The following is a 24816-nucleotide window of genomic DNA, read 5'->3' on the forward strand; positions in this document are numbered from 1 at the left end:
AGACTACCACATTATTGTATTTCCAGAACGTTTGAAGACAGAAGTTAATGATGGCGTTTCCTGGAGTAAAATAATCCAGAGATAAACTACGCCCCCGTTCGGATCTCTAGGTGGGAGGTATTTCAGGTGGTGTCATCAAAAGAGATGAACATTTTAATTTCAGTATTGGGACATGGAACGTGAGAACACTTCAAAGAACAGGAAAACTGGAAACTCTGAAAAGAGAAATGGACAAATGTGAAGTGAACATAATGAGTTTAAGTGAAGTGAGGTGGACAGATAATGGTGAAATAGTATCAGGTAATTACACAATGTTTTTATTCCGATGGTAAAAGTTTTGAACGCGGTGTAGCAATAGTGATGTGAAATGTATTAGTGTAAAGCGTGAGTAAAGTTGTGTGTCATCGCAACCGTTCAATGTTTGTGAAAATAAGTGGAAAACCAGGAGACATTCTAATAGTCCAAGTGTACATGCCAACATCAGATCACGATGCTGAAGAAGTGGAGAAAAGTATGATGAAATAGAAGACATCATTCAGTCTGAACAGTCTGAAGGAACAGGAAACGTAAGTAGCATAATCATGGGTGACTGGAATAGTGTGGTTGGACAAGGCCATGAAGCAAAAATTGTTGGACAATATGGATTAGTAAAAAGAAACAACAGAGGAGGAATGCCAGTGGAATTCTGTCACCAAAATAATTTGATAATGTTACGGCAAAGAATAACACATTACCAGTTTCGACATTGGAACACAGAGAAGAATAAGCCAGAAATATGTGGAAAATGTATATGAAAATCGTGGACGAATCTTCATGCTATGGCAACATAATAACTGAGGACGACACAATAACTGAGGAGCCTGACAACTGAACATGAGAAATGACTGGGCATACGTAGCTCCTTAACCTACTAGAAATAGAAACGAAGGTCATTGACGTTGCAAAGAGTACAAAACTCTAAAGCACAACCTCCATTCTAGTGCTTTATGATGTCTGTGAAATTACCAAATTTGTCGAATCCGAGGATGTTAATTTATGTATAACCTTTCATGATTAAAGTTGTGTAAGTCATCTTTTCCATAAAACATAACAGAAATGACACATTGAAAAGTTAATTAACCTTCACATAACGACTAAGTATGTCTCAGGTTCAGAAATAAACAATGAAATGCGTTGTTTTCAAATGAGAAATAAATATTTCAAACTGGTATATTAGTCACAGTTACTAGCAAACAAAATATTATTTCCAAACTTATCGCTGCAGTTTCCCAAGCATGAAATCTAAAATCTCGCTCTGGGCTCCACCTGAAATGTGCAAACAGAACGTTGTCATTTTGTAATTGTCGTACCTCTGTTATTTAGAAACTTTGTTTAACTACAGTCGCTTTTGCGTTTTCTTTTTCTGTCGTCTTACCGTCACAATAAACGCAGCACAAGCTCCCAAACAGAGAAGAAAGCCCATAGCAGACTACTTGCAGAATGAGGCAACGTATGGACACAAGAATGCTCATGCATACATGCGTTCCTTATGTGCATTCCCTTTTATTCTCGTGTATCTGCAATTGTACACGTGGAATGAGGCCAGTATGTGGATATACCTTAGAATTAGTCAGTATTTTATTTTTACTCTGGAAGTTAGCTAGCTTTTCACAAATTACTCTTAGAGAAATCTGTCAATGGTTTATAATTATTCATGTCAGCTGTACTACCGTTTTTTTAGAGTGCCTTTGTAATGGGTTTGCTGTATTTCTCATACCTCTGTTCTTTACCCAGTATCACCTTTTCATCACAATAAACACATCACAAACTCCCAAGCAAAGATGGGAGATCCACAATAGTCCACTTGAGCAATGAGGCAACATGTGGACCTGAGAACGTACATGTGCACATATTTTTGTGCTTGTTCTTTTAATCCCGTGCTTCTGCGATTTCGCATGACCACATGGTGAAAGAGGCATTGTGTGGATATACTTCATAGGTAAGTCCACACGATACCTGTTTCGTCGTGAGCAATCGCAGACGCATGGGAATAAAAGGGCAGGCAATAAAATTGTGGAAAGAATGTATGTATGTATGGGCAAGCAGTCTCCTATGAATCTCCTTCTTTGCTTGGGAGCTTGTGTTGTGCTTATTGTGATAAAAAGCAGACAAAAAAGAAAACGCAAAAGCGGCTGTAGGTAAAGAAGTATATGAGTAAAAGGTGTACAAAAAATAGAAAGTGAAGACAACCTTTTGTCTGCTAATTTCGGGAGGAGGTTATGAAGAGATTTTAAATTTTCTGATTTGGAAACGGCAGCGAGAAGGCTGGCGATACAATTTTGTTAGCTAGTAACTGGCATATTTACATACTCATTTGAGTTATTTATTCCTCATTGCAAAACAAAGCATTTCAATTCTATCAAATTTGTTATTTGTAATGTGGAAAGATTGTAATTTATTATTTGAGTACTTTATACCTCTTTTCACCACAGGAAATGCCCAGACTTGTAATTATTAGCATATTTTATTCCCATACAGTAGTAGCATCTATAAGTACTGTTCTCACGTATATCTTTACGGTTGGGTCCCTTTTATACTAACATCAGAACAGGAATAAATAAGTAAAATAATAGCGGTTATTCCCGAAACTGAGAAATGGTTCTTAGTCGTTATATTAAGGTTAATTTACATTTAATATTTCTTTGTATTTAAGCATGTAACACGATATGTAGATTAGCATCCTCGGACTCAACAAATTTGGGAATTCCATAGACGCCAGAATCCACTAGAATGGAGGTTGCGTTTTTCAGTTTCGTATTGTTTGCATCATCAATGCACTTCATTTCTATTTTTTGTGATTTGTTGATGAGCTTCGCTACCCCACCATTTCTGTTGTTCCGACATCAGGCTCCTCAGTGATAGTACTTTTAAGTCGCCATAGCAAGAATACTCGTCCACAGTTTTCACATATTTTTTTCATAAATATTTGCATTATTCTTCAGTTTTTTTACTTCGAAACTTACAGTATCTTATTGTTTACAAAAATATTATGGGAGACTTTTTATCTATTGTGTGACGGTCAGGGCAACACATATCGAATCTTATTCAAATAACCTTTAGAAGCGGCATTACATATGACATCTGTCTTTGCTTGTAATCACCTATTAACTTAAGCGTGTTTCCTTTGGAGTCAACAGACGTTATTGCACGGTAATCACTTTACCTCAATGCACTACACAATCAAACACATCTGGACCCCAGCTGCCCACCATCTGCTAAAAAGCGCAATCATTCCCACTGAAGGCAGGTAGCAACGCGCTGTATGCACAGCCAGCATTACCAGGAAATTACGCATGCACAATTGCGCATGCATGGTTGTGCTACTGGAAATTAATGGGCATGCGCAAAAGTTGAACAGAAAAAAGGCATAGTGTGGACACACCTGTTCAATCTTTCTCTCAAATAAACAACCTAACACTCCCCCATACAACACACTACTAATACATGTTTCATTTTGTCAACACTGTACGAAAAGACAGATTGCAACTGACATGTCAAGTTGCAGACAGGCATGATTAAAAGGCTCTTATTGTTCATATATCTTTCAGCCACAACCTTCATCATCCGGCCAGAGATGCTAAAGTTGATGATCATGTGTGCATGAAGTGTGCTTACTTGTGTGTTTGTGTCTCTTTTTACTGATGAATATCGTGGTCGAAAGCTATTTGCATGTGTCTTTTAATTATGTCTATCTGCAACTTGACATCTCTTCTCTACGGAAAGTAACGATCTGTCTTCTTGTACACCGTTGATATTCCTTCCTGGAGTTTCAATTCTTTTTTTATTTCAGTTTGTGTTTTAAGTTAGTTTTATTTTGTATTGATTTCTTAACATTCGTACACGTTAGGTTATCCAATTTTTCAGTAGTTGTCAGTAAAAAAAGTTACTAAAGAAGATGAGATATAAACTTCAGGCAAATGACTGTAGAAAAAGTGATAAAATATTCTAACATAAAAATCGCCTTTACCATTTAATGGTAACAAAAGAAGATAATGTCCCTCAGGGGAACCAAAATGTGCCATTTCACTTCGCTATTTCTATGAGAACACATGTACATTGGTCCTGAGAGTAGAAATTAATTTATTTATTTTATGCTCGAGCATTATGGGTGCTATTGATGTTAATAGTTTGTACAAATTGAATAATACATAATAGTAAGTATAATAACGAAGAAAACAATTAAACCATGTGGATTTACATACAAACATACAATGAGTATAAGGAAAATTTAGATCATCTTTTGCACAATCAGAGAAGTCCTGTGTGGAATAGAAAACCTTCCTTTTAAGCCAGTTTTGTAGAACATTTCCAAAAGTTTTTAATGAGGTAGTGTGTGCTTCTGGTGGCAGTGCAGTGGAGAGTTTTATTCCAAGGTATATTAACTGTTGTGAGTCTTGTAAACGGTTGGTCAGTCTTTTCTTTGCAGCAATGAAATGATTGCCTTACTCTGTAGCTCTCTTAGTTTTCTTGTGTAGACTAGGCAACTAAGTATAACAGGGCCATCAAAACACTCAGTTCCTTGAAAAGTGGCCTACAAGACACGGTGTTTCTGAAAATACCCATTACTCATCTGATAGCTTTTTTCTGTCACAAAAAAACTTTTTACCCCAATGGAGCTGCCCCAAGCAGCGTGCAGTATGTTAGATGGCTACGAAAAAACGCATAGTAGGAGCTGAGCATCATGTTTTCACTCACACATGCTCTTTAGGTGTATGTTAATAAGTATTTGACTCTTGATAACTTATTGCATTTAGAATCTGTGGACGTTTGTCAATTTGGAATCCAAGTGTACACCAAGAAGTATAATTGATACACAATCACTGTTGGGACTGCATAAACAAAAAATTTCATTTTATGTTTTATTTTGGTGTACAGTTAATTCATTGTGTTTGAAACATAACAGTCTAATTGAAACTAATTTCAACACATTAATTTTAACCATAACAGTAATTTCTGACATAGAGGTGTATGGAAATATGTACTTGCGGAAAAGTTACGAAGAAAATAATTATGGAATCTTAAGTACACTAATGTGTAGAAGTCTGTTAATTGGTAGGAACATTTTATATGATATGAATCTTCTGTAATTCGTTAATACAACAAGCGTATTGTTAACGTTTGATACCTAAGCGTTTATACACGATACAAGTTATATAGAGATTAGAATTAACTCATGTGTTTAATATATAAGAATCAATGTAATCATAGAAATGTATCATTTGTTTTAGGGTGAGAGTTTTAATTGTTAATTAATCAAAGAATATTTCTAAGCAATGCCGAAGATTGTTTGAGATTGTTAAGAAAGTATAAATAGTCACAGACATAGTGGCATACAGGATTTTATAAACTTTTATCGGGCAAAATTGTGGCTATAGCAGAAAAAAAAATCTAGCGACTTTTTAGGTAGTCAAGACTATGTTACCTTTTACATATTTTGCATACGAATCGGTCTTAAAATTCAGTCACTTTCGGCTATGGACCACAGCTACATCCTCAGTGTTGTGCTAATTTTCTCTTCCTAATAATTATCGACATTCCTTTACTTCCCTAATTCCCCTTGTGGGGAGGGAAAATAAAAGATTACTCTGTGGAGAAAAATTCAACGCATGTATATTGGACCACAAAATATTTTACACCACCAGTATCTGCTAGAGACTTTAATTAACTCTTCGTTTAACTCGCATAATATAGTCTATTGCCACTCAAAGTGCTTCCTTGCTATCATGAACTTTCTTATGACCTGCTAATTTTAACAATTTTCTTGGAAACTTATACACAGCTCATCTTAATTATGTACAAAAAGATCCACATATTTCGTTGATCTAGTACAAAAATGCACACCTGTGTTTACTTTTCTTTTTTAATGAAACTTAGGTATGAAACCAAATACTAGTATATTAATAGGTACAGACTGGAAAAGTTGTCAACTGACAAGCTTATTTGTATCTGAGAAACGGTCAGCCATTTACACAGTAGTAACATCATGAAAAGATGATAAAGAGATTTTTGCCAGTCTCGTTAAGTGTCTAAGATCTGATGCCAAACGAGTGAATAGAAAATGTAAATATTTTCTTGCAAGACTAAAAGTGTAAGTATGTTAAAATGGGTGTTTTTTAAAAATTCTTATAATATTATTCACATCCCTCACAGCATTCTTTGGAAATCGAAAAAGTGATAGTTTTGAAAGCTGCTGCAATTTATAGTGCCATAATAAGTCTGAAATACGACCGCATTTTTACTTTGAATGTGCTTTTGCATTTCATTCACAAAACGCACTATCGTTTCGCAGCGTTTATACAGAACAGCCGCTTGGCGGCACTGCAGTAGCGAACCTGCAGAAAAACTGTAGCTCCTTCGTGACTCAACAATGAGTGAGAACAAGAATACTGTATTGGAACTGGACTGTTTGGAATGTCATTTTCATTTTAGTTGTATCGATGTGGTGCGGTGTCGCTAGTTCTTGCAGTTGTTTACAAATTATCGGTTTTGATTGCGTAACGATAGTAGTTGTGTGGAATTAACGCAGTTATAAAAAAAATCATCGAAGTGCTGCCTAAAAGAAATGTCTACAGCCAGTGTTATAGAAAAGGGAGTGAGAAATGCATGGAGTTCAAACATTGGTTGAAGCCTGTGCCAGGTAACTCAACTAAAGCCTATTGTAGCTATTGTCAGTCCGAAATGTATGCAAAAATTATGATTTGAAGAAGCATTTGGAAACGAAAAAACATAGAGCAAAATACGAACTAATTTCTCAAAATAAGCAACTGACATTTTCTGCAGTACCAGTGAAAACATGTAATTCATGTGTAAGAGCTGAGTGTACGTTAGCGTTGTACAGTGTTGAACATAGCTCAATTTCCAACATTGATCACTTGACTGATATGTGTAAAAAATTCTTTAAGGATTCGAAATCAACAAACGACATGAAATTTCATAGAACCAAATGTACGGAGCTAATAAATTATATTCTAGCACCACATTTCAAAAAGGAACTTTTAAGTGACATAGTTGACCAAGAATATAGTTTATTATTAGATGAATCAACAGATGTAAGCATCAGGAAATATCTCGGGATCGTCGTAATATATTTCAGTTTAAATAAAAAAAAGTTGTGTGTGCAATTTTAAGTTTGCAGCCCCTGGAGAGTTCTGATGCCATTGGAATGGTATCAGCACTTTTACAGTGCTTAAAAGCTGAGGTCCTCAAACTACAAAATTTAATTGCAATGGGAACCGATAATGCAGCTGTTATGACTGGTTCCAGCCACAGCATGTATACTATTCTGAATAAGCAACACAATCTTCCACATCACATCTCTTCCACATCTCATCATAACTTGTGCATGTCACTCATTACGGTTGGCAGTAACGCACGCATTAGAATTCACTTTGCCACGAAACATAGAGTTTCTGGTCCGTGAAACCTACACCTGTTTCTCACACTTGTCAAAGCGCCAAATTGAGTATAAAAATATTTTTCAGCTAATTAATTGCGGTGATGCACTGTTAAAAATACTGAAAGTGTGTGACACACGATGGCTAACTATCGAACCGGCTATAGCGAGAATTTTATCCCAGTGGGATGAATTAAAATTGCATTTTAAGACTACTAAAGATCGATGTTACACAGCGGAAATGCTTTACAATATGTACTCAGATGAATAGAATCAACTCTACATGTACATTTTGAAAACAATTCTTGGTGAGGTGCAAGACAATCAAAATCTTTGAGAGTGAAAAAGCAAACCCCATAAAACTGTTAAGTTGCTTTGATGGCTTTGCTACATTCAGTCTGCCAAAGAATTCTGTTGTCGACAGCAGTAACAACCGATCAAGACTAGATAGATCTCAAAATAAGAGATCACCTTAATCCCATCCCCTACCTTGGATATCTTTTTGAGTCACATGTGCAGAAGCTTCCAGTAAATCACAATGTTAGTATTGCAGGAATAAAAAAACAGTGTATTGATTTTAATGTAAAGTTAGGAGAAGTAATCCAAAAAAGACTTCCAGCCAACTGCAAAGTTTTAGAAAAAATGACACTCTTGAGTGAGGAAGAAACTTTGAAACAATCAAAAGTCACATCATTAACTAATCTTGTAAAGGAAATGGGATACCCTGACGAAAAAATTGATAAAATCTTGCAGCAGTGGCAAACTATTCACTTCGTTGATTGGAATCATCTAAACAGGAACACTATTAGTTTTTGTGCTAAAGTAGCCAAATATAAAAATGCGATTGGAGTAAACACCTTCAAGGATTTAAGTGATTTCGCCATTGCTGTTCTACCTTTACCACATTCAAACGCCGAAGTAGAAATACTGTGAAAAATAAGCTTCAGAACAGACTTTCTGAACAAACTGTAAATTCTCTTCTTCTCATCAGAAACCAATTGAAGATTAAAAATATGAGTTGCTCGACTTATGGTCTCCCAGAAGACGTTATTAACCAAGTCGGCAAAGGAAGACCAAGAGAAAAGGGAGAGGCTTCAATTTCTTCTTCAGTTAATGCAATTGATGATACTGGTGGCTTCTTATATGATTTTGAAATTTAGGTAAAAGGATCCAGCTAATGATTATATTTCCTTTCATGAATGTGCAGCGTAACATAACATCGTGACATGTTGCATCAAAAGTTGAATCGAAGTTACTCATCATTGTGGACAACTTCTGCTATGGGACCAGCCGTGAAATTGCAAAAAATTAGCTATTCCATATACTTTATGAGTGGCACTGGTCTTTTTATGTGAAACAGCCGATTTTTTCCGCGATTTCAGTATTTATATCATAATAAAATTTGGAGTTATGAGTAGCTACATTATTTGGGCTTTCAATGTAACACGTTTAAAATGTGACAGTGTATGTATTTTATTTTATTAATAATCTTATGTACATAGTAACAACTACAGAATTTTAATAGCTAAAAGCATATTTTCATTTTGTCTTTTCAGATCAGAAGCTTGAGACACGAATAATTTCGATTGAGTGGAACATTTAATAGCTTCGTTTACAAGTTTATTTTTTTTCAGAATTTTCTAACTGTACATATGTTAGACTAATTTTGTTGTTGAAAATTATAAACTTACAGTACCATTTATCAATAAATTAATGTGATTTGTTGTATTTCATACCAAGTTTCTAAAATATCGCTGGAATAAAAGTAAAATAGGACCATATGTTGTAGGCATTGTAGTACATTATTGTCTGGCAATACACAAGAGCTGAAAATAAACGTAATAATTCCCCGCCCACCGACATATATTTGCCCTTAAGAAAGTTTAGCGACATCTAGCGGATTTTTAGTGACCGTTATTTTAGATATCTAGCGGATTTTTTAACAAGGGCTAGCGACTTCACACATTATGCAACGGCAACTCTGGTGGCATAATAAGTCAGTCTTTTTGTTTTTGTTTTTGAGCAGTGAGCATGTAGGTGCTCCTTTTGTATTGTAAGTACTGTTTGCCTTTGTAATAATAATTTAATTTTGTTTTGAAAGTATAATAAATATATTGAAACATAGTAAAAATTGATTTTTAATTTTAACTTTTTCGAAGTAAAATTTTTTTTCAGTTACTGAGAACGTAGGACTCCAGCTGCAACAGATCTGCAGGAAGGATGATGTAAACTAATCTTGTATTTTGTTTCAGAGCTAACCCGCTTGTTGAAATAATATTCCATTTTTTCGAGAACAGGACAAAGAAGAAAGCGAGTAACACTACAAAGGACGTAGTGATGCTGATGTGAAAACGCAACTTGGAGAACCAACTGTAAGTACAAAAGTTATTTGAATTTTTACTTTTGGAAATTGTTTTTCGTCTGCATTGTCATTATAGAGGGTAATAGGGAGATTGACAACAATAGGGAAGTTGACGATAACAGGGAGGTTAATGGAAACTTGCAAAACAGCGTAGATATTACTGATAATAATGTAGTTAATCGAGACAATGAAATCGGAGAGGATAGTGATCACAGTAGTGTATGTTCACTCTTTCGTGGATTTGAACCTAATGCATCAGCCTTGGATACGCTAGTTCAACTTATGGAAGAACAAAAACGGTCGGTGGAAGAACAGAAAAAGACAACTGAAAAATCGTTTGATGAACGTAAAACCTTTTTCGATCAGAAGCTTGATTCTATCGGTAAAATGTTAAGACAACTATGGAACCCAAATTCGCGAGCCAAAGGAGCGTTCGATAGACGTCGGGAAAAAGTAGACGAAAATTGGGTCTAGTGCAGCAGGGGATACAACCCGTCGGCTTTGAACAATGACGTCATTCCTTAGTCATAGATCGTAATGTCTTCACTTCGAGGCATAGATAATAAAGCAGTTCTGTGTTCTAATAAGCTTTTGCTGTTATGTTTCAATTTCGTTTTTTTACTGATTGCTTAATAAAGTAGGATCAGTTTATTCTATCTCGTGAGATTTTTTTTTAAAAAGCCAAAAAACACTATTGCTTAATAAAGTAGGATCAGTTTATTCTATCTCGTGAATTCTTTTTTTAAAAGCCAAATAACACTTATCAGCTACTGAAGGCAGCTACAACACTACGAAGAATCGCTTCTCGGCTTTTGACAAGATATTGCTTAATAAAGTAGGATCAGTTTATTCTATCTCGTGAGATTTTTTTTTAAAAAGCCAAAAAACACTATTGCTTAATAAAGTAGGATCAGTTTATTCTATCTCGTGAGATTTTTTTTAAAAAAGCCAAAAAACACTTATCAGCTACTGAAGACAGCTACAACACTACGAAGAATCGCTTCTCGGCTTTTGACAAGATATTGCTTAATAAAGTAGGATCAGTTTATTCTATCTCGTGAGATTTTTTTTTAAAAAGCCAAAAAACACTATTGCTTAATAAAGTAGGATCAGTTTATTCTATCTCGTGAGATTTTTTTTAAAAAAGCCAAAAAACACTTATCAGCTACTGAAGACAGCTACAACACTACGAAGAATCGCTTCTCGGCTTTTGACAAGATATTGCTTAATAAAGTAGGATCAGTTTATTCTATCTCGTGAGATTTTTTTAAAGTCAAAAAACACTTATTACGTACTGAAGGGAGCTAGAACATTAAGAACAATCGCTTCTCGGCTTTTGACAAGATATTGCTTAATAAAGTAGGATCAGTTTATTCTATCTCGTGAGATTTTTTTTTTTTTTTTAAGTCAAAAAACACTTATGCTTTTGACAAGATCAACGTTTATCTCTCTCGCATTCCTTTGTTTCTCAACATTCTCCTCAGCTCTTTCATCTACAGGCGTCTAAAGCTAGCGAAATGAGGGATGCTCAACTACTGGACCTACCGATAGATGGCCCTAGCGCGTGCCGGCCAAACATCATATCATTGAGTGTCCGCCAGAGATCACTGGTGTCCGCCATATCTGAATTTGGCAAAAAGCGAAGTGTCAAAACACGGATGAAAATGTTTTTCGTTCTGCGCCCTCATAAGTCTTTTATATTCTATGTTCTAGATATCTACACATCAACATAATGAAGTGTTTCTAATCTAGCGAGAAAAAACAGTGACTGTTCTGCTATGAAATTCCTAAATTCGAGTGTGTTTTGGAAGTTTGACAAGCTGACCTATAAATTGTTTACTATTAATTTTATGAGTGCTTTACTTATTTGCCCGTTTTAAAACACTAAGATTCAATGGAGGTCAACAAATTACCTTGCTTGCCAAAGCTTTTAACTACAGGTATAATTCGGAAAATCAAGTGTGGAAAAGAGTGAAGACGTCCCTTAAGGAGAAGTTGACATCGTTTGCTTAGGGGTATCTTTACTGACAACAGAAATTACAACTGAACTATTAAAGTATTACTTCCGTATAAACGGAAAAAATTTTTCTTTATCTGTAGTGATGCATTACCGATCTGCTTATATGCTGACACTGTAATTGCAACATGCACTTACGAATTTGGCTCACTCTTTGATCAGAAATTTAAATACCATGATATTATTAACGCCTGTACATGACACGGTGTATTTTAACTGAGTGATAAGGTAGAGGTACTAGTTTTTGAAAGTGCTTCAGTCTTTGATACGAGACAAGAAATACATTTAAATGAGAGAAACACAAAAACCAACGTTAAGGCTCCTCTTAAATGCATGACTTGTATCATTTGGAAGTTAAGTCTATTAATAATATTATATTGGACTGATCCATGATGAGGTAGGAAGTGAAGGAACTTGATGAAAATAACATCGTTCACAGCTGTTAATTTTAAGGTTGGGGTGTCTTAAAACTGTAATTTTCCAGTCTGACACCCAAACAATGACTGGTACCATGGTTTTATTTTTTTGTGAGAGACAAGGGTGACATTATATTTCAAATTTAGTGTAAAAAGTTCCATATTGTCTGAATTTGTCCTTTAATGACAGGACATTCTAGTCCAGTCGATTTTCTTACCTGCAAAAGTACACTAGCCAATACCAGTGGCACAAAGGCAGTGCCAAATTACAAACTATCCAGTAACAACAGAAGTATTGCTGGACAATGTACAGTAAATAATATGTAATAACCTGAGAAATTCAGAATTGGTTTGAAGAAATAGAACAGTATTTGGAAAGAGAGTAACATTTTGAATATAACAAATGACGCAAGTAGAGTTTTCAGTTATTATGAGAGCTTGCTTAATTATTTTTTTTCCTCTCTCGTCTCCATTCTCAAGGGAAAAATGTGATAACATAAAAGTGCAAGAAAGTTGTGTACAATGTTGGAAATGACGAAAAAGAAAATCTCACCATGCTTTTAACAGCATATGCTGCTGTAAAGCTTGCTCCTCCTAAGAACATGATGTTCTCCAATCTCTCTCTCTCTCTCTCTCTCTCTCTCTCTCTCTCTCTCTCTCTCTCGCCCCCTCCCTCCCTCCTCCATGTGAAGAGTATTCCTGTAATAACAGCTAATAGCATACCAAGAACACGAGGGTGTCACAGTGGAGATTTGTTTTCTGGTACAGACGTCTGATACAACTATTCCACAGCAAAACTTACTTTCAATAGGTGTGGTAGCAGTGGACTCCCATAGGATAACAGAATAGTATGTCCTCCAGGAATCACATTGGGTACACCACTTACAGCATAAACTGTACAGCAACTACAATGTTTTGTGAGCAAGTAATACCAGTCAGTATCTTTAATTTTAACATAACTCTTGACTCCCATAATTACCTGCTTATACATGTGCTTGTACTACAGGTTATTGGTAAAGCAAATACTTATTGAATAGGTCTTACACATTTAATACTTAGCAGAAATTCTTTTATTACTGTATCACCTCTATGGTGAATTAAGAGGTACTGACTGGTTTCTTTGAACATTTAATAGAAGCCTTCTTTTTACCTGCTATTGATAGACAGCCATTCCAAGTTCTGTACAGAACAATCTCTCACATTTTTCATGAGGTTTGTTATTCTGTACACTAAGATTTCCTCTTCTAAATTGTAAATATTGCATTCAGACATTGTTGGTATTAAAGGTAATTCATGAAATAAATTATATTTAAACCAGAAAATTAAAGGTTCCACATGGCACATGAAAAGTACCTTGCTTCACACATGTATGTACAGATTCCAAAATGTCTGTGAATTTGAGTTACGAACTTTTTTAAATTGAAATATGAAGATCACAATACTTTGGGTCAGCAATAACTCAAACGTAAAATACTTTTGTTCCCTATGGGAAACTTTGTTCTTCACGTGACTCGTGCAACTGCTTTCACTCTTAATGGAAAACTAAACAGTTTATGTTAAAGCTAACTAGCAAAAAGTGTAACCATTGTTACATAATTTCTGTGAAGTAAGATTCCTTATTCCTTCCTTTGTCATCATAACTTGATAATTTCAGTTCCATATGGGACATATGAACTAAAAAAATTAAATGCTTTTATTACCAATCAGCAAAAAGTGTAACCGTATAATGAAGGTAAATGTTGATTATTTGCATTCTCTCCCCCCCCCCCCCCCCCCCAACACAGGAAAATATAACAGAAAGACCTCCTAACAAAATTAAGAAAATTAGGTTTTGCCTGAATCAGGCCCCCTTATTCTAGAATGGTTCTAAAGTAATAAGAATGCTTACGATCAATTGGAACATTGTGTTCATTCTAAGAAGTATTAAAACAAGAATTAAGAGAGTAACAATTTTATTGCTCTTATGTTGCAGAGTATCCACAAACATTACTGTTTGAAACATAGGGCCACTGCATACTCCATTAGATCACACCCATTCTGTGATTAAACTGCTTTCTTAAAGTGAAAAATTCAAGTTAACATAGTTATTGAGGGAAATATTTTCTCACACTGAAAGCTATCTCTCAAATAAGTCTCAGAACTTTTTTTTCATTAATTTCACACAAATCACCTGTTTTTAATGCAAGTGCATATTTTGTAACACCTAACATCTTAAAATAAGCTTATATAATAAATAATTATTGTGGTGTCACCGCCAGACACCACACTTGCTAGGTGGTAGCTTTAAATCGGCCGCGGTCCACTAGTACATGTCGGACCCGCGTGTCGCCACTGTCAGGGATCGCAGACCGAGCGCCACCACAAGGCAGGTCTCGAGATACGGACTAGCACTCGCCCCAGTTGTACGGACGACGTAGTTAGCGATGCACACTGACGAAGCCTTGCTCATTTGCAGAGCAGATAGTTAGAATAGCCTTCAGCTAAGTCAATGGCTATGACCTAGCAAGGCGCCATTAGTAACATTGCATGTATCTAAAGAGTCTCACTTGTATCGCCACAATCTCCAGATGTACCAAAAGGATGGATTAAAGTTAAGTATTCCAGAAGCTACGTACTTTTCTTTATAGCATTCATTACGTATCCTGTTTCAGACCTCACGCCATCCTGCTTTAGCTTAGCGCGTGCCTTTCGGCTTCCTCTCATTGTGTCTAGGCTGTCTTGTCTAGACACAACAATTATAATTTTGTTACAATATCTACACAGGATGTAAAGAGTTAATTTTACTTCAATGTGATTCATCGTTTGAAGTTCATCATTATACAACAACAAATCTATGGACAAAATAGTTTTAAAAAATCTGTCAAAATGTCACACCCATCTGCATGAAATGTCCCAATACATAATCTTTTCCAATTTGAGCACTATACATGATTAAACAATATGAGTTTATTTAACTTCTGCCTTATACGTGATTTGTTGTTCAAATTTTCTCAGCGCGCTTTTTTTTCCATATGTTTTTAAGCATGTGCAGGAGTACAGGGATGCAATCTTACAAACAAGTTGAGTCTGATGTAAATCCTCAATCCCAATTTCATAATGGTAATCATGACCAAGAGCAGGAGCAGGAAATGGGTAATCTACAAATTTAATTTTAACACAATGCAAAATCTTGGCCTGTATATATTTCTGTCGCATATCCCCAGCAATCACAAACATCTGAAACAGTTTCTGAGTATTCTACAACAGAGTACACGCAGTCACTTGTTTTAAACAGTTTTCCCCAGTTAACAAAATTTACAAATGCACTTTTATTGGCCATATTGGGAAAAGCATAGAGATAAATACATTCTAATGCAGATTTAACATTTCTTGCATGGAGCAGCAATGGAACACCAATGATTTTTAAGCTTTTGATATAATTTTCAGTGTCTGAAAATACCAAGGACTAGTGTAGCAGGGGATACAACCCGTCGGCTTTGGACATTGACGTCACAAGTCGCCAATCGAGAAGTGATTCTTCTTAGTGTTGTAGCTCCCTTCAGTGACTGATAAGTGTTTTTTGGCTTTTTTAAAAAAAAAAATCTCACGAGATAGAATAAACAGATCCGCTTTATTAAGCAATCAGTAAAAAAACGAAACTGAAACATAACAGCAAAAGCGAAAATGGTAAACTGCTATCTGGCGACTTGTGACGTCATTGTCCAAAGCCGACGGGTTGTATCCCCTGCTACACTAGACCCAAATACCAAGCCAATAAGATTTGTTGTCAAGTCTCAGGGGGCTCTTATACCCTTTACCTAATGGATTTCTAGAGTTCAGAATATCAAAAATCCTATCAATAAAATACAAAAATTCTACTGTTGCTTCACTTCCTTTAAAATTTGGATCACAAACCCTCCTCAAAAACTCTATACTATCTGCCACGCTAGAACTCAAAGTCTGTGCAGCTAATGAAACATTCATTTTTCTATTTACACTACTTATATGTTGTCCTGATAGTTTGTTCGCAAATGTCATACCTTCTTCTTGTTGTACCTTGTTCAATTGCTCAATGAAATGCCATCTAATAATGCCAGTTGGAGACTCAATAGCAGATACTTCTGCTAGAGCATTTCTGGCAAACTTAATCATATGGCACATGTCCAAGATACATTAAACATTGTATTTTTCCACAGGATGAGGAAAGTAGCTTTTAAAATCACCCTTGTAAAAATTTAAAGAACAGCCAAGTAAACATAAAGTGCTTATATTTACCTTACAGCCATCACATGTAACACACCAAACCCTAATGCTAGAACTATGCAGCCTCTCTAAAGCAGATTTTATCAGTGTGGCCTGATTATTTGCCTGTACACCATTGATAAAGAAATATGCAATCAGGCATTTAAATTTGCCTTTAATAGAGACAAGCATGAAAACCAGAGCCTCAGATGGCTCTACTACTTCTTTTACTGAGGCACTTCCCCACCAAAGTCTAAAAAACCTGTGCTTAGTTCCTTGGTCCCAAACTACTTGCTTCCTAATTGCCACACTGTCTACAATTAGACATGAATCGCTGAACTGGTCCCTTACAATGTACTTGAAAACATCTTTTAAGACGCCAGGTTCACAGTCTACACTTGCCACCCATTTTGAAATCAATGGGGCAGAGGCATTAATTTTTTCAGGTATTCATATGCTGCTGGTGAATAAAAGTACACAGTCATCGCAAACATTTTCACATTTGTTGTGTATCTATTACCCTTTGATGAGAGAGAGTTGTTCACTAAATTGCACACTAATTCCACTTGTGTTCCTTTCTGATGATTGAGGAAGTTATGTAACTTCTCTGGAAGATGCCCCTTCTCCTTCAATGAACTTATCATGTCATCCACGGAAAACACTTTCTTCTTCGAATTTTTTCACGAACACACTTCAGTTTACGTTTTAATTCGTGCACAATGTCTGAGGAAAAAAAATGCAAGTTTCGATCGCCTTGTCTTCCATTTATACTTTCGACTGTATACCACAATCAATTACTGAAGAACCAACTGCACTCTAAATAAGGAAATAATTTCGTTATATACGATTGAAATAACTCAAGGTTTGATGAAAAAATATTATAAGAAAACGTTGGGGGTGTGAAAACATCTTTATACTAACGTTTTCGACACAATTCGCAGCTTCTGCATTGGATAAGTGGGACATGCTTTCCACGGAAGAATTCTCATTGACAACATTCTCCACGCAATCAGCAGCGTCTGCAATGGGCAAATAGAGCACGGATTCCATGACAGAACGCTAAAAACAAAAATATGGACCTGTATTACAACATTGCTTAGACCTATGTAGCGTACGAAATAAATTTACAAAAGTAAAAAGCGCACACACAGCAAGGAAAGTAATTAGCTACCTCAAATGGAGAATAATCGTTTTCACTCAAAATCCTAACAACATGTCGTCGTGACTGTTTATTTGGTGCATCAAATGTGTCGGAAAGTCAAAAACTATGGCACTGCTTCTGGTTTGAAACGTTTCTCCCACGTTCCAGGGCTCACTACGTAATCATCTTGTCGGAAACGGTTTCCGCAAAGAAAACTGCAAGACGTAGGATTAAAATCTTTCCGCTTCACGGAAGTGATCCATGTCTTTAGTAGCTCTGGGTGCTTTAGAGGAAACCTGTTCAAAAACATCGAATTAGCAAACGCACTAAGTCTGTATTTTTATCGTATTGTATCGGTAGTCGTATTACCTGTGAAATGGTAAGTCACTCTCCTTACTCCATCGCTTCGTACAATTGAAATCGGAACAAGAAATCACCATTTCGATAGTCCGTAATTCCTTATACACCGTACAGACCGAGAGTAACTTCTTGCCAAATTCGAATATGGCGGGCAATACAGACGACTGTAATCAGCTGGTAGAGCCATCTATCGGTAGGTCCGGTAGTTGAGCATCCCTCATTTTGCTAGCTTTAGACGCCTGTCTTTCATCTCTGTAATACATGCTCTCTGGCGACTTGTGACGTCATTGTTCAAAGCCGACGGGTTGTCCCCCGTCCTGCTGCACTAGTCCCCGAAAATTCCAGTAACGTGTCGACTATACAAGGGGAAATTGTTATCTTGAAACAGAAACACCAAAAATTAGAAGAGAGACTAGATTTCGTAGAAAATTTCGAAACAGTTGCTACTGTTGATGTGTTTGAATTAAAAAAATTCGACAAAGATTTCGTAAAGAAGTTCACAGAAACTGACCAAAATTTACAAAATTGCAAATGAGAACTTCGCGGAGTTAAAAGAAGATGTAGGCACTTGTTTAGGTGAAATTTCGAACTTCAACTCTAAATTTCGAAATCGAAGATACCGTTGTTGTGAAATCTTTCTGTAGTTGCAGTCCATTGTGGAACAATGGTACATAAAAACATTTTCAAGGGAGGGCAATATACATCCGGTTGATTTCATGTACTAGATAAAAAACAATTTCAATGATAAAATGAGCAATAAGTTGAAAATTAAATTTCTTAAAAAGTTTTTAGATGGGGAGGCTTTCTCATGGGCGAACCAAGCAATCAAACCCAAAATGTCGTTTAATGAGGTAGAACAAGCTTTCATGAACAAATTCTCGTCAGAAACTAAACAAGCTAGAATTAATTCAGAATTTTTGAATGGGCCAAATCGACTAGTGGACGCAGGAAAACCTTTTGTGAACAACAGTTAAGAACATCTTGATAAACCAATTGTTGAAATTATCAAATAGACGCATTAAAACGTAGATTGCCGAACAGGGTACAGTGGAGTTCGGCCTATGGGCCTGACGACACCATTGAAGAATTTTTAAGATTTGTAGACGAATTGGACTTAGCATAGGAAAGAAATGAAAGCTATGATGACAGGCAAAATGGCAGTAGAAATAGAAACGTAGCTCACAATTTCAGAAAGGGAAGGGGTAAAACAAACATGACATACCAAAACTATGCATCCACAAGACAATCTGAAGTGAAAAGAATAAATTTTGATAGGGAATTTTAGGAGAATTTTCTATCTGAAAACAAAGATGAACAAAGAAAGAAAACAAAATCTGAATTAAAATCAGAAGAAAACATGTTGACAAATTTCTTTAACAGTAGTGATGCAGTAGTAGTTGTTGATAGTGATGAGAACAGATCTGATGAATATGGTTTAGTGAGAATGTTGAATGACTGTGAAATGAGTGAAAATGCTGTTACTGGTGCTGTATGTGTGGAAGCTGATGTTCATGTGCTCAGCAATGGAAATGAGAATGACAAGAATAATTCCAGATGAAATTGCAGTAGATAATAGACAGCAAAATGAGTATGTAGTAGAACAGAGTAGTCAGAGTGTTGAGGTTGTTGAACAAGTGTGTGAAGAAAGAAATGAGTTTGGTATTGAAAATAATATTAAGTGTGGTGGTGATGTTTCTAATGAGAATGTATCAGATGATGATTATAATGATGATATGTTCCTTACAGAATTAGATGGGATGGTACATGTAGCCTAGAAGTTAAAGTTGATGATTTGATGCGGGATGATTCTGGAAATTCTGGTTGTGTTCAAGTAATGAGATAGAAACCATTAGAGCAGTGTTGATAGATTATTGTTAGCAGTTGATGTTAGTGATGTTGTGTCTGAATGTGTGTGTGAAAATGGAAAGAAGATCTAATTAGTGATAGAGTACTAAGTGTAGCCAATGAGTATAGTAACAAAGTGTAAGGTCTTAAGTGAAATTTGTCAAAGTGTGTACTCAGATGATAAAATAGCCATAAAAATATGGAACAGTCTCCTGGTGGTAATATGATTAGTAAATGTGTAGAATCTGTAGTAAAAGGTAGTGATTGTGATGAAGTGGTGAAAATAGAGTTTGAAAAGATAAATGAAATTTATCAAAATGTGCATTTAGGAAAGGAAAGTTGTTTTGGAAATTTGGAACAGGCATCTGATGGTAACTCAATTAGTGAATGTGTACAAGTTGCAAAGGAAGGGAATGTGTGTGTTGAAATCAGTAGCTTGCAGACAGATTTGAGGGAGCTTTGCAAAAACAATTACCTAGTTAATGAAAGTACCTCAAAACCGAATAAACAACCAGCAAATAGTAAGCTTGTGTTGAAGAATGTATACTCTATGGCACACAGAAAAACCCATGCTCTGCACCTTGTTAAGACACGTTATGATTATTCTGACCCAATAATAAAGAAGATACTAATTGAAAGAAAATTACAACTCATAAAAGATACAGTTAATGTTCGCTGCTTTTTGCAAATGCTAACACTGAGAAGTGAGAAATCAGATAACTTAAAACGTTTGAAGCTAGTACTGTAAAATATTTTTTGTAGTTTTTATTCATATTTCCTTTATGTGTGAATATTTGCATTTTTTACCTATTTTTGTCTATTCAAAGAGTGGGGGTTAAGAAGGGTACATTTGAACATTTGTATATGCTTTTACATGGCATATATTGGGGGTTGTTTGATATTTATGTAAGACTATTTGAATGTGTTGTTATTTGGACTACGGAACATGACACAGCTGAAATTCTGCAGACAACTTTAATCACCCATTTAGCATAATTACATTTGTTCTTTAATATTTGACACACCATTCGAAATTTATTTGTTATGCATCTTACCTTCCACAGTCAAGATCATACTGTATACTTCAGCAAACTCTACAGCGAGCGCTTTAACCCAGTAAAAGTGAAATAACCAATAAGAGGAAATTTATTTTCATTTTTTGTTATCTCTGAATATTTGACCTTTGTTTTTTTTTTTAGTTGAAATAGTTGAGAATACATTCTGTGCACTGCATAGTCAAGGCAAAATCTGGGGGTGAACATGCTCTCAGAAACATTTTTCAGTAGTTTTGTGGTGAAATTTAACAAGTAGGATCTGTGGTACTTTCATAGTACAAATGTAGAAGTACAGGTTACAATAAAAAGCCTCAAAATGAAACACTGCAGGCGTATATGATATACCTGATTTCATTATAAAGAAATGTGGGGACTTGATCACTGAGCCCTTAACTCACCTATGTAACCTGTCTTTTGCTACAGGAGCTTTTCCTTCATGTTTGAAAATAGCAAAAGGAAAGCCATTATACAAGAAAGGAAACAAAGATGATATTTCCAACTACAGACCATTGACACTTTTGTCTGTTTTCTCAAAAATATTAGAAAGACTCTTCAATAAGAGACTAACAGACTTGGAGGATAATGGCATTCTGTCAGGATCTCAACATGGATTTAGAGGAAACCGTTCAACCGAATCAGCAATTCAGTCCTTTTCATAAGAGGCACTGATAGCATTGCACAACAAAAAATTTACCATGGGCCTATTTTTAGATTTGTCAAAGGCATTTGACACCATAAATCATGAGAAATTGCTACACAAGCTAGAAAATCTTGGCATTAGGGGAACAGCTAACAACTGGCTCAGCTCTTATCTTACGAACAGGGAACAATATGTGGAAATAGATCAGGAAAGGGATAATGTCATTAGGAAATACAATTCCAAGCTACTGACTGTTAAATATGGTGTGCCACAAGAATCAGTAATGGGTCCTATTCTGGTCTTACTCTATGTAAATGACCTAAACTTAAGCAATGACAGCAGTAAAATATTTCAATTTGCTGATGATATGAGTGTTCTAATTACAGAAAACTTAGAAAAACTCTTGTAAAAAAACATAAGAGAAGCCACTGACAGGCTAACATGTTACTTTGATGACAATGACTTAACAATTAACACTAGAAAAACTGTTGCTATGGATATATACACACAGCACAAACAAAAAATCTGATATCACCCAATCTAGAGCTATATGGACAGACAATTGCCAAAACAGCCTGTACCAAATTTCTTGGACTTCATCTTCAAGACAACTTGAAATGGAAAGCACATATTGAGCAAATGAAGAAAAAATTAAGTACTTCTTGTTTTGTGTTATATACATTAAAATTGTACCAGCTACAACATTCTTCAGTGTGTATATTATGCAATTGTACACTCTCACTTCCGGTACAGGATGATGTTCTGGGGAAATTCAGGAGATGCCATCAAAACATTCAAAATTTAAAAAAAAAAAATTATAAAAATAATGGAAGGGATAGGTAATTGCAAATCATGTTGACCATTGTTTCAAAAAACGATGATCCTGCCACTTCCTTTTATTTATATATATATTTTAGAGGGAAACATTCCACGTAGGAAAAATATATCTAAAAACAAAGATGATGAGACTTTCCAAACAAAAGCGCTGGCCGGTCGATAGACACACAAACAAACACACAAAATTCTAGCTTTCGCAACCAACGGCTGCTTCGTTAGGAAAGAGGGAAGGAGAGGGAAAGACGAAAGGATGTGGGTTTAAGGGAGAGGGTAAGGAGTCATTCCAATCCCGGGAGCGGAAAGACTTACCTTAGGGGGAAAAAAGAACGGGTATACACTCGCGCACGCACACACACACACACACACACACACATATCCATCCACACATATCCATCCGTTGGTTGCGAAAGCTAGAATTTTGTGTGTATGTTTGTGTGTCTGAGACTTACCAATATATAAACAAAGACGATGAGACTTACCAAACAAAAGCGCTGGCTGGTCGATAGACACACAAACATATATATATATATATATATATATAATGGAAGGAAACATTCCACGTGGGAAAAATTATATATAAAAACAAAGATGAGGTGACTTACCGAACAAAAGCGCTGGCAGGTCTTTTGTTCGGTAAGTCACCTCATCTTTGTTTTTTTTTTATATATATATATATATATATATATATGGTAAGTCACATCATCTTTGTGTGTATATATATATATATATATACACACACAAAGATGATGTGACTTACCATACGAAAGCGCTGGCAGGTCGATAGAAACACAAACAGACACATACATACACACAAAATTGTGTGAATTTTGTGTGTATGTATGTGTCTGTTTGTGTTTCTATCGACCTGCCAGCGCTTTCGTATGGTAAGTCACATCATCTTTTTTTATATTGATATCATTAATAAAAACAAAGATGATGTGACATACCAAACGAAAGCACTGGCACGTCAATAGACACACAAACATACACACAAAATTCAAGCTTTCGCAAACTGTTGCCTCATCAGGAAAGAGGGAAGGAGAGGGAAAGACGAAAGGATGTGGGTTTTAAGGGAGAGGGTAAGGAGTCATTCCAATCCTGGGAGCGGAAAGACTTACCTTAGGGGGAAAAAAGGACAGGTATACACTCGCGCACACACACACACACACATATCCATCCGCACATACACAGACACAAGCAGACATATATATATATATCGGGGCGGTTAGTAGACCCGCAACTGAGCGCCTCCCCAGGTGGCGGATGGGGGAATGCCTCCTAGATATAGGTGGTACCGAGGAAATGAAATACTCGGGGCGGACCAAAACTGCTAGTAGCGTCTGTTCCCACAGTGGGTGGCTACAAAAGGCGTCTGCTCCACATGTCAGTGGCAGCTTCAACCAATCTCCTGATCTGGAAAGTCAGGTTGTAGTCGGCAGCATTCCATACATCCAACTACTAAACATCATGATGGTACAACGAGAAAAATCTCATTACCCCGGGTCCCAGTCAATAGACTGGGATCGTCGTGAGCATTGGATTCCGGAGGCTCATGGAATCGGAGCTTCTCAAACTCTCTCAAGACCAAACGCAAACACTACATTGGCACACTCAACGTGAACACACTGATTAAGACAGGAAAGATGAAGCAACTGACAGACACTCTCGAAAAATTTCCAATCAAAATATGTGCACTGCAAGAAACACGATTCACAGACGAAGACCATTTCAACACGGAGAATTTCAGAATATACAAAGGAAAACCATCAAGACAACTGAAAAACCTAAGGCTTTTTGGCACAGGATTTGCAGTACACAGGTCCATCACGGACAGTATAATCGACTTTTCATCACCAAACAAAAGAATCAGCACCATCACAGTGAAATCAGCCAATAAATCCTACACAATAATCAACACACATGCACAGACTAATGACTACAACAGGAAAAACCCGGACGAAATTGAAGACTTCTGGACGACAATGGAAGAAACTATCAGAAAAATTCCTGCACATAGAGTCAAAATAATACCGGGAGACTTCAACGCTAAACTCGGAAAAGGAAAGATATACAGACATATCACAGGAAAACATACTCCACACAAGGACACCAACAAAAACGGAAAACATCTGATACTTTTGCAAAATCCACGACCTCGCCATTATGTCAACAAAATTCAAGAAACCAACAAGAAAACTTACCACATGGAAATTCCCCAGTGGAAAGCAAGAACTACAAATCAACCACGTAATAGTCCAGAAAGACTCACAAAAAGAAATTTTGAACATAGACACCCGTAAAGGCTACTTAGACTCAGACCAGATCAGGATATTTTGATTGGAAATTTTTCGAGAGTGTCTGTCAGTTGTTTCATCTTTCCTGTCTTAATCAGTGTGTTCACGTTGAGTGTGCCAATGTAGTGTTTGCGTTTGGTCTTGAGAGAGTTTGAGAAGCTCCGATTCTTCTCATGATGTCCATGAGTCCCCGGAA

This window comes from Schistocerca serialis, chromosome 2 (genome assembly GCF_023864345.2).
Source record: "Schistocerca serialis cubense isolate TAMUIC-IGC-003099 chromosome 2, iqSchSeri2.2, whole genome shotgun sequence".
Classification (NCBI taxonomy): domain Eukaryota; kingdom Metazoa; phylum Arthropoda; class Insecta; order Orthoptera; family Acrididae; genus Schistocerca; species Schistocerca serialis.